Consider the following 12792-nt stretch of genomic DNA (forward strand, 5'->3'; position numbering starts at 1 on the left):
CGTGCTTGATACTCCCCTAAGACTTGATTCACTACTAGCTGTGAATCACTGTAGATATCAAGCACTTTTATATTCATGTCTTTGGCTAACCTTAGTCCTGTGAGGAGTGCTTCATATTCAGCCTCATTGTTCGATGCGGTGAAATCAAACCTAATAGCGCAGTGAAATCGATGCCCTTCTGGCGTTATCAATATCACTCCTGCTCCTGCATGAGATTCGTTTGACGATCCGTCCGTGAATAACCTCCACTAAGGAGCTTTGACTTGTGGCTCAGGCGCACTAGGTTCTTCGCACCGCTCGTCGTCTGGGAGCTCAGTGAATTCAGCGATAAGGTCAGCCAAGACTTGTCCTTTTACTGCTGCTCGCGATGAATATGTGATATCGAACTGCTCGAGTTTGATTGCCCATTTCAATAAGCGCCCAGCCGCCTCTGGCTTTTGCAGAACTTGCCGAAGGGGTTGGTCAGTTAAGACTATGATGGGATGGGCTTGGAAGTAAGGACGTAACTTCCTTGAGGCCAAAATCGAGTAATAGGCTAACCTTTCGATTTGAGGATACCTCAATTCAGCCCCGTTTAACCTCTTGCTTAAATAGTAAACCGCCTTTTGTACGCCTTCTTCCTCTCGCACTAGCACCGCACTGGCAGCAAATTCAGTGATCGCCAGGTAAATGAACAAAGTTTCTCCGTCCATGGGTTTTGATAAAACAGGAGGTTGTGCCATGTGGGCCTTTAAGGCCTGGAAAGCCTGCTCGCAATCTCCTGTCCATTCGAATTTCTTGTTGCCTCTAAGTAGATTGAAGAAAGGGACGCATTTATCCGTCGACTTGGAAATGAATCTACTTAGTGCGGCGATTCTTCCAGTTAAACTTTGCACATCCTTGATTTTCATTGGCAATTTCATGTCGATCAGAGCTTTTATCTTGTCGGGGTTGGCCTCGATTCCTCTCGAATTAACAATAAACCCCAAAAATTTCCCTGATCCTACTCCGAAGGAACATTTAAGAGGATTTAACTTCATCTGATATTTGTTCAGAACGTTGAAACACTCTTGTAAATCCTTCACATGTCCTTCTGCTTTTTTCGACTTTACCAGCATGTCGTCCACATACACCTCCATGTTTACTTCGATCAACTCCTTAAACATGTGGTTGACCAGTCGCTGGTAAGTCGCACCAGCGTTTTTCAGTCCGAAGGGCATTACTTTATAATAGTATAACCATGTATCGGTCTGAAAACTAGTGTGATCCTCATCAGGGGGATGCATACTGATCTGATTGTACCCTGAGTATGGATCCATGAAGGAGAGGATCTCATGTCCTGCAGTTGCATCAACCAATTGGTCGATCCTTGGGAGTGGGAAGCAATCCTTTGGGCAGGCTTTATTGAGGTCTGTGAAATCCACACAGGTTCGCCATTTGCCGTTAGGCTTGAGAACCAGTACTGGATTAGAGACCCACGATGGATAAAACGCCACCCTGATGAACCCATTCTCCTTCAGTCTCTCGACTTCCTCTTTCAAGGCTTTCGATGTATCCTTATCGAGCAACCTTCTTTTCTGTTGCACGGGTGGAAAACTCTTGTCAACGTTCAGGACATGGCTGATAACTACAGGATCTATCCCAGCCATGTCTTTGTGTGACCAGGCGAAAAATTTCTGGTTCTTTCTAAAAAATTCCACCAGTGCATACTTCGTTATTGCTTCTAAGTTTTTTCTGACCTTCACCACTCTGGTCGGGTCTTTTTCGTCAAGTTGGACCTCTTCCAGGTCCTCGACGAGTCCAACATCTTCCTCAAAATCCCCAAAGCGAGGATCTAAGTCCCTATCCTCACTTTGGGCACACCCTATTTGGTGACTCCATCACCGGATTGGGCTTATGTATCAATTTCCATCTACAACCTATCTGGGGGAGTGCTTTTTGACGTTCCCTTCTTCGCCTTTGTAACTGAGGCGTTGTAGCACTCCCTTGCTTCTCTCTGATTTCCCAACACGCGTCCTACCCCTGCGTCTGTCGGGAATTTCATGGCCAAGTGCCATACTGAGGTGACGACCCGAAGATCAACCAGTATGGGCCTTCCAATAACAGCATTGTATGCCGAAGGACAATCGACTACTATAAAAGTAGTGAGTAATGTCTTGGTAGCAGGCGCTGTACCTGCTGTGACTGGAAGTCTGATTGACCCTGCTGGGGGGAGTCCCTCGCCAGAGAAGCCGTAAATTGTCTGGTTGCAGGGCTCCAAGTCCTTAACGGACAACTTCATGCGTTCCAGCGAAGATTTGTACAGGATGTTCACTGAACTTCCTGTATCTACTAGCACTCTTTTCACCATCATATTGGCGATTTGAACGTCCACGACCAGCGGATCGGAATGTGGGAACCGGACATGCTTGGCGTTGCCATCAGAGAAGGTTATCTCACCATCCTCTGACCGAGCCTTCTTTGATGCCCTGTCCTCCACAGTAATCATCTCGATGTCCTGGTCGTGACGTAGGGTCCGAGCATATCGTTCCCTCGCCTTTCCACTGCTTCCCACGAGGTGCGGGCCTCCGCAGATGGTGAGTAAAGTGCCAGCTACGGGGTCAGGCTGCAAAGGTGGTGAGCGTTGGTGTGTGGGCGCATGTTTGTTGCCATCTGGAGCTTCTCGTTGGGAATTTCCCGAGGCCCGTACATATCTTCTCAAGTGTCCTTGTCTAATAAGGAACTCGATTTCATCCTTTAGCTGGTTGCATTCATTTGTATCATGTCCGTAGTCGTTATGATAACGACAGAACTTGGTAGTGTCTCTCTTCGAAATATCTTTTCGAATGGGAGCAGGTTTTTTATAAGGCACACTGGAACTCGTGGCCTGATACACCTCTCCCCGAGACTCAATAAGGGCAGTGTAGTTAGTGAACCGAGATTCATAACGATTACCCTTGGCTCGTTTATTGTCAGAGGTGGAAGGCTCATTATGTGGTCGTTTCCCCCCATTCTTGCCATTGCCATTGCCGTTCCCGTTGCCTTTGCCGTTGCCGTTGGGTTTTGACCCATTGGCGGCTTTGGCAGGCTCGGCAGTCCCCTTATCCTTGCCTGGGGGCTTTCCTTCACTGGCGATGGCATCTTCGAGCTTGATGTATCGATCCAAAAATTCCTGGGTAGTCCTGACCCCATGCTTTCTGAGGCTGTTCCAAAGAGGCGTGCGGCGCTTAACTCTTGCAGTTATGGCCATCATCTTGCCTTTGTCTCCCACTGTTTTGGCTCCAGCAGTTGCTCGCATAAAACGCTGGACGTAATCCTTCAATGATTCTCCGTCTTGCTGGCGTATTTCGACCAGCTAATTTGCCTCAGTTGGGTGCACACGACCCGCATAGAATTGTCCGTAAAATTCCTTTACGAACATTTCCCAAGAAACTATACTTGCAGGAGGGAATTTGAAAAACCACTCCTGTGCAGCATCAAAAAGTGTTGCAGGAAAGATCCTGCACCGAGCGTCTTCGGACACTTTCTGAATGTCCATTTGTATCTCAAACTTGTTGACATGAGATACTGGGTCACCATACCCATCAAAGTTTGGAAGCGTAGGCATCTTAAACTTGCTAGGAGTTTCTGCCATAGCTATCCTTTGAATGAAAGGAGTGCCCTTTATCCTATCGTGATCGATATAAGACGTTCTTGCCGCGACCAGTTGTTGCACTGCTTGGTTGAGGGCATCTATCTAGGCTTGCACGACGCCAGGAATCGCCGGGGCCTCTGCTGCTGGAGGAATGTACTCATCGTGTCGTTCCCTGCGATCGTTGAGTACATCTCTTAAATCCTCGTCTCTTCTCCGCTGCTTGTTGACTCCGAGCTGACTGAAGAAGTTATTTTGTCTGGGCTGCCCCCAGCATCACGTCTTTTGGGTTGGTCATCCCTAGGTGGTGGGCTTCTGCCCCCACCTCTTTCTTCATTGCTCCGACCGGCGTTTCCTCTGCCTGAGTCGGCCTCATTATATCCATGGCCATCTCTGAACCTCGACTGGCCATGGTGGGATTGACTGTTCCCTCGGTTGCCTCCTCGGGCTAGAACGTCTCGAGCGTTAGAGGGCGACCTGCGTTGGTCGGTGGGTCCCCGTGCATTGTCATGCCGTGGGGGGCCCCGAACCGCAGAGCTTGTCTCCGAGTTTCTTTTGTTACCAGAAGGACGCTGCCCTTTGCTCAGTAGGTTCGGCTCTTCGCCCCTATGGCGTCTAGGACTGCGGGGGATTGCCGCGACCAGCCTAGGATGGAGGCTGCGCTTCAGGATCCCTTAGAGGGACATCATCCTGAGGCATTGGTGGCTGCTCGGGCCTTTGGGGGTTCGAGGGCTGGATCGGCGGGCTAGGATTAGGGCCCCTTTGGGGTGGCCCATTTGAAGGTTGATCAGGCTGCGATGCAGGTGCAGCCTGATTCCTAGCCAGCTGTAGGGCTACTTCGAGGGCTGCCATGGCCTCCCTCTGGCGACGGTCCATCTCCGCTTGCCTTTCACTCAGTTCCAGGCGCTGTCGCTCAATCTCTTGTTGCTGCCGTGCCATAATCTCGGCAGCATTTTCCTGGCTGGCCCTCAGATTGGCCAGTTCGTCCTGCAATACCCCCAGGGTATTCCTCAGCGTCTTGGAATCCAGTTCTTCCTCGTCGAATTTCAAATGTGGCTCATCTTCAGTCACGTTTGGAGGAGGAGGTGGTTGAGATGGTGCAGCGCTAGCCGCCTACCCAATCTTCTTTGTTGTTTTCGCCATTGATATTTCAACAATATTATATCAAGCTCTCAATGAAAGCACCAGAATGTTGACCCTGATTTTGGTCAACTGACACGGAGTCAAAAATGCTTGATGTAGACGGATATGTTGAAATGAGAATAATGACAAAAACAGTAAAGTACACAAGAATTTATAGTTGTTTGGCCCCAGAATCTGGTAATAACCTACGTCCACTTGAGTTGTTATTGATATAATATTTCAAATGAGTGATCAAAGAACTAAGGTTCAATGAGTTTCACCAACCTCTGAAGAACAAAACAATATATCGAATGTGATAGCTCTATCTCACTCGTAAATCTCTAATCTCTAGTAATTAGAAAGTCAAAAGTCCATTCCTTGAGCCATTTTTCACTATTTATAGGCTCAACAAAGATTACATTAATTAGTTACAGATATTCTTTCCTAAATAATCGGATACTCAGGAAATCATGGGAGATAATTTTGGATATGATCATAACTGCATAAGATTTTCTCCAAATATGACGAGTATACGACCAAGCTGATCGTATATAATGATTGAGCGTTGCGTCGTGGAAATCTTTCTGGTCGATGGTCGAACAAGACTTCTGCCAGATGTCAGCCACGTGCACCAAATGTCTGCCACGTCATCCATGCCTGTTTTTTGGATAACAATTTTTTTTTTCAATATATAATAGAATGAATTACAGTTCTATAGTATATAAAAATATTTATATTAATAATCTCTACATATATGACATCTAAATACAACATTAATATATATTTACATGGCTACATGACATATATATATAAACTACAATGATATTTTTAAAAAAATAATAGAAATAAAATAAGAATATAAAAAGTCATAGTGTAGAGTAGTATACATGCATCAACTATTTTTAGTTTCTAATGTAACTCGCAATGTCCTTTGGTGAATTTGATGAAAAATTTATAAGATAAAAATAATGATATGTATGACTTTATTATTTTTAAATAAATATTATTTAATTATTTAAATTATCATAAAATATCTTATTTTAATTTATTTATTTTTGTTGAAGTTTATGTAGTTGTTAATATAATATATTATTGATAGTAGATTATATTATGTTATATGTGTTAATATGGTATTATTCTAACACGTGAAGTTTAAGTTTAAGCTTAATTAAATTTTATTTAAGTTATAAAACGTATGGTTTTATTAATTTTAAATAATTATCATCGTAAAATATCTCAAAAATATTCTATTTTAATTTGTTTAATTAACTATTTATTTAATTTGATTTAAGTTTAAATTATGTTTACAATATACCGTTAAATATAAGAATATTCTGTTATATATAAGAATATTTTGTTAAAGTTAACAGAAAAAAATAAAAAACTGCTAAAACTAAGAATTTCTGTTATCTACACACTTATTATATAGAAGAGATCTCTTCTATATATAACAAAATATTCTTATATTTAAGGGTAGATTGTAAACATGATTTAAACTTAAATCAAATTAAATAAATAGTTAATTAAACAAATTAAAATAGGATATTTTTGAGATATTTTACAATGACAATTATTTAAAATTAATAAAATCATACATTTTATAACTTAAATAAAATTTAATTAAATTTAAACTTAAACTTCACGTATTAGAATAATATCATATTAAATATATAACATAATATAATCTACTATAGAAACAAACTTCTTTTAAAAAAAACTAGCAACAAATTTAAATTTAAAATTCATATATAATATTAATGTTATATTAAACATATAATATATAATCTCTTGTTGTCTCTGCCAAATTAAAAAATTAGACCAAACATAAACTTAAATAAAAATTAATTAAAATAAAATATTTTAAAGATATTTTATGATAATTTAACTAATTAAATCATATTTATTTAAAAATAATAAAGCCATACATATCATTTTTTTATCTTATAAATTTGTGTGATAGTTTATTTTCTATCAAGTGATTTGAGCTCTTTTACTTCATCAAATTCACCAAAGAACATTGCGAGATACATTAGAAACTAAAAATAGTTGATTCATGTATACTACTCTACACTATTACTTCTTTCTATTCTTATTTTATTCTATTATTATTTTCTTTTTAAATATTATTGTAATTTATATATATGTCATGTAGTTATGTAAATATATATATATATGTCAATGTTGTGTTTAGATGTCATATATGTAGAGATTATTTGTAATGCCCCAAAATCCCTAATGAGGTTTAATGGTTGGATTAGGAGGTCAGGAGGGTCATAATTGATTTATTATGCCATTAAATTATTATATGCATGATTATGTTGATTATATTATTATATGATGAAAAAAAAAAATGCACGTGGGTCCACTTTTCATTATAACGGCATTTTGGTAATTTGGCTCGTTGATGGCATATTTGTATATTTTCATGCATGTTGGTGATTTATGGATAAGATCACATTATATGTGGATTTTTTCGAGCTTTTCAGCATGAGACAATCTCAGAATGCAAGTTAGCAGTTTGGTCATAACGGGATTAATTTCTGGGCTCGGGATGAGTCTCGGGGTAATTTGATGATTAGTTCATTGTCGGGAATTAAAGGGTAATGTGATATGGTTTATTATTATTTGAGAATATTGGGAATAATGGGAATTGGAGGACATTAATTATGATTAGCGGGATTAGATGGGAAATGACTATTTTGCCCTTGGGGCTGTTAAGAAAATAAGATAGGCTTGGGGGGATTTTGGTCATTTGACCAAGGGATATGTTTAAATTAGGATGGCTATAGAAGAATTAAGCCAAAAACAGAGACCTTTTTTCCTCTTCCACGATCATCATTCTCTTTCTCCTTCCCTTTGAATTTTTGAAGCTCAATTTGAGGATTCAAGCTAGGAGATTAAAACTTGAGGTTCTAGGTTTATGTTCGGCCATTGAAGGGGGTTTAATTATGAGTTTAAGGTAAGGTTTTAGTTCAAGTTTTCTGGTTTATGCTCTGTTTTTCCAGTTGGTTTTTAATTGATACTTTGGACTGAATAGGTGGGAATTTGATGAGGTTTTAAATGATTCAAAGCTTAGGTTTTGTGGTTAAACTAGTGGATATGATGTGTGGATGCTTGGTTTTGATTTTGGGTTGGTTTAATGGAGGTTTGGTGAAGGTTTTTGGCTGGTTTTAATGGAGGAAATGGCAGGGGAAGCTGGGTTCGTGGGGTCAAGTCGCGACTTGGACCCAAGTCAGAGGCTCCCTAGGCTTAGTGGGGGAGGCGCGCCGTGACTCAGCTTAGGTCAAGTCGTGGCCCGCCCCTATTTCCCCAGGTAGTGCTCTCTGTTTTGAGGGCAAGTCACGACCCACTAAGCCAAGTCGCGATCCGCCCTTCCTATTTGAACTAAGAAGGGTTTTTCAAGGGTTTTAGGCTCGGGATCAAATTTACTAACCGTGTTAGTAAGATTCAAGGTCCCGGGAGCGAGGTTTAGACCATGAACCTTTTATGAATTATTTTATTGATGGAATCTCATATTTGATTATGACTAGGTAACTGCTAAGGAACTCAAATGACTGATCTTTCTCAAAGGTCGTTCTTTTATTATTTCTCGCTTGAACCAGAGGTAAGAAAACTGCACCCAGTATGTGATGCATGTGATGCATGTGATACTTGTGATTAGGGCATGACATGAATATTGAATATGAGATTGATCAGAGCTTGAGTCTCTGTAAATGTGCATGATCATAATTATGCTAGTGATTGTTGAGTAAGCATGTTGAATGCCCTACAATTGGATATTTTACATATGATATATGCTTGGTTGCATTGCTTACTTGTCAATGGAACTAACCTATGAGTCAGGAATCGGCAATGGTGTCAGTATTGACTGTGAAGCTGTGACTTATTAGTCAAGTTCGGCAGTAATACTGAGCACTGGTCGTATGGAATTGACCTATGAGTCAAGAACGGTATTAGCGTGTTTAACGCAAGTCGAAAAGATTAGATCTAATCGACATAAGCATTATCATCATAAGCATGAAATGCTTGACCGACCTTAAGTTCGATGAAAACAAAAGTGCTTGTCTAGTCTAAAGGCTAGTTACTTAGAGCCAGGGCCAAAAGGCTCAGGTGACCGTAACGTCACATGGCTTAAGTTCGTGACTCCATAGTCACTTATCTGATTCAAGTTCATGACTCCATAGCCACTTATCTGGTTTAAGTTTGTGACTCACTCATTAGTCACTCATCTAATTAGGGCTACAAGCCCTAGCATGATTATCAAAATCTCAAAGTGTTAATCACTCATCTGATTAGGGCTACAAGCCCCAGCATGATTATCAGAATCTCAAAGTATTAATCACTCATCTGATTAGGATTGACTTGATAGTCATCCATACAGGAGGGCAGAATCCACAATCATTATTTGGACTTATTTGCATGCATGAATATGGTTATTATTGCTAGGCACGCCTATTATGATTTAGTAGCATGTTATTACTGTTCGTAAGCATATTAAGTTTTCTCGTTGAGCTTCGGCTCACGGGTGCTATGTGGTGCAGGTAAAGGCAAAAGAAAGCTAGACCATCCTTGAGTTGTAGAGCTTAGGTGATGATGTGTACATATATGGCTGCTCGACTGCCTTGGCCGAGGGTTTAAAGAGGAACTAGGGTTTAACCCTATTTTGCCGCTTAGGTCGGCTGGTTGTAAATATTTTATTGTAATTAACCTTTAAATTATATTTTGAGATCCCAATGTATACAGTAAACATTTTAGTGAAACATTGTATCTTAACCAAACTTTTCTTTTCAACCATAAACCGTTAATCATACTTAGTTACACAATTTTGGCCAAATGACTCGATTAGCGAGTTTAGCACTATTTAAAATGCACATCGTAACGGTCCCTAGAGATTAGGGCATTACATTATTGATATAAATATTTATATATACTATAGAATTTTAATTAAGTCTATTATATATTGAAGAAAAAAAAGTGAACCGGTTTTTATTAAAATTATAGACAATGTTTTGTCCTAATTTTTTAATACATTTATGTCATACATTATATTAATCATATTTTATTTATTTTTTATGACATTGTTTATTTATTTAAAATTTATATGATAATTAAAAATAAATACATGTTGAATAAGCATGTTTATAACTTTGAAACTAAGTAAGCGCGCATTGTACGTTATTTTTACCTAGTAACAAATAAAAAAATGCAATGTTACTTCACAAGTTTCCAAAAATACACCTTTTATTTTTTTTTTTTCATCTTTCTTTCTAGCTCCCACTTCTACTCCCTCTAAGACCATCCATGGCCAACGACGCCCCTCTATCACCACCCACCCGCCCCTATTTTTTTTCCTGGTTTTCTCACTTTTTCTCTCTTCTCCCTCTATTTTCCCTCTCTCTTTCCCCCTCCATTTCTCTTCTTTCTTAAATAATCCATGGAGATAAAAAAAATTTATCATGATAGTATTTTGTGATTTAAAACTTAAAATTATCCATGATAGTATTTTATGATTTAAAACTTAAAATCACTCAAAGTTCAATTAAGACACTAATTTATGCATTTCGAACAGATTTAAGCATGATTTTTTTTTTTTTTTCCAATTTTTTCTCCATTTTTTCAGATCTGAAACGTAAAAATTTACATAAAACTCGATGCATCTCGATACACCTCGATATACCTCGATGAACAGCTTGTTGGACCCTTAAAAATTATGATTTTCATGAAAAAAAATGATTTGCATCGATGAAATTCAACACACCTCGATGGACCTCGATGAGATTCGATGCAATTCATAAAAATGCATAACTTTTCACTCGGATGTCCGTTTTAGGTGATTTTTTTTCTTTCAAAATTTGGTATTTTTTTTGAGATCTACACGTTTGAGATGTGTATGTATACATTTGGAAATTTTAAATCTTGAAAACACTCCGAAGTTCAAAAAAAAACCCCAATTTTTTTGAATTTGGATATGTTTTCATCCTTTAAACTTCTCAAATATGTATGTGCATATCTCAAACGTGTAGATCTCAAAAAATATCCAAATTTAAAAAAAAAAATCACCTCAAACGGACACCTGGGTTAAAAGTTGTGCATTTTCAATGAATTAAATCGAGTTTCAATGGGATCCATCAAAGTTTGTTGAGGTGGGGCGCTAAAATGATGAATTTCATGATAAAACTTGATGCACCTCGATATACCTCGATGCCCAGCTCGATGGGCCCTAAAAAATCATGATTTTCATGAAGAAAAAAAAAGATCTATCTCGTTGAAATTCAACACACCTCGATGGGACCTTGATGAAACTCGATACAATTCATAAAAATGTGTAACTTTTCACTCGGATGTCCGTTTGAGGTGATTTTTTTTATAATTTGGGTATTTTTTCGAGATATACACGTTTGATATGTGTCTGTATATATTTGGGAATTTTAAAGCTTGAAAACACCCCAAAGTTAAAACAACAATACTCTAAGTTTTTGTTTATAAGCTTTAAATTTCTCAAATGTGTATATAAACATCTCAAACATGTATATCTAGAAAAAAATACCCAAATTAAAAAAAATCACCTCAAACGGACACCCGAGTGAAAAGTTATGCATATTCAACGAATTGCAACGAGGTGAATCGATGTCTATCGAGGTGCATTGAGGTGGCATCGAATTTCATCGAGACATATAATTTTTTTCACAAAAATCTTGATTTTTAAGGCCTTATCAAGCTGGGCATCGAGGTGCATCGAGGCCTATCGAGGTTGTAACGCCCCAACTCCTGGGACCGTTACGGTGTGCCTTGTAAATAGTGCTAAACTCGCTAATCGAGACATTTGGCCAAAATCGTGATCTAAGTATGATTAGCGGTTTAGGGATTAAACATTTTGGTTAAGATATAACGTTTCACTAGAACGTTTAACATATACATTGGGATCCCGAAAATACAATTCAGAGTTTATTACAGAAAATATTTACAACAGGCCGTTCTAAGCGGCAAAACAGGGTTCAACCCTAGTTCCACTTTAAACCTCGACCGTGGCGGTCGAGCAGCCGCATATGTACACGTCATCACCTAAGCTCTCCAACTCAAGGGTGGTCCAGCTTCCTCTTTCCTTTACCTGCACCACATAGCACCCGTGAGCCGAAGCCCAGCAAGAAAACATAACACTTTTCATAAACATTATCATTATAATCACACTGAATATAAAGCTTTCAAACCAATGGGTGCACATCACATGATTCTAGCGGGAGAGTGGCTGTTACATAAGCCACTAGCCTCCGAGCTCTTTTTTCTAGCGGGAGAGTGGCTGCTAGGTAAGCCACTAGCCTCCAAGCTCTGTTTTCTAGCAAGAGAGTGGCTGATAGGTAAGCCACTAGCCTTCAAGCTCTGTTTTCTAGCAAGAGAGTGGCTGATAGGTAAGCCACTAGCCTTCAAGCTCTGTATATTCATCGACCCTCAGAGTCGGTCAGGCATTAATGCTCCTTGAGTCATTCAATGCTAGTAATCGATTAGATCTAATCTCTGTTGGCTTGCGTGATTCACGCTAAGGCCGTTCTGACAAGTAAGTCAGCGTTTCCTGACCTGTGTCCAGTAACACTGCCGAGCCTGACAAATAAGTCACAGCCTCACAGCTGATACTAACACTTTTGTCGATTCTGTATTCAGTCCATACACAAGTAAGCAATGCTATCAATATGTATCATATGCCAATTATTCAAGAATAGGGCATTCAGCATGCTTACTAAACAGTTTCTAGCACAGTCATGATCATGCACAAACTCAGAGACTCAAGCTCTGACCAATCTCATATTCATCGTTCATGGCATGCCCTATCACATGTTTCACGTGCATTACATGCATCACACTTAATTATCTAGCATGCCTCAACAACAGTCATATGCAAATGGGCAAGATTTGCCAAGCATTCATTATGCTACAATGTTTACATTTAAACGTCCAACATGCATCAATCATAGCCATGCATGTCATACTCAATAGCCAATCAACACGCATCATAATAGCCATGCATGTCATGCTCAATAACCAACCAACATGCATCCATAATAGCCTTGCATGTCACATATACACAG

The sequence above is a fragment of the Humulus lupulus genome, chromosome 3 (assembly GCF_963169125.1).
Source record: "Humulus lupulus chromosome 3, drHumLupu1.1, whole genome shotgun sequence".
Taxonomy (NCBI): domain Eukaryota; kingdom Viridiplantae; phylum Streptophyta; class Magnoliopsida; order Rosales; family Cannabaceae; genus Humulus; species Humulus lupulus.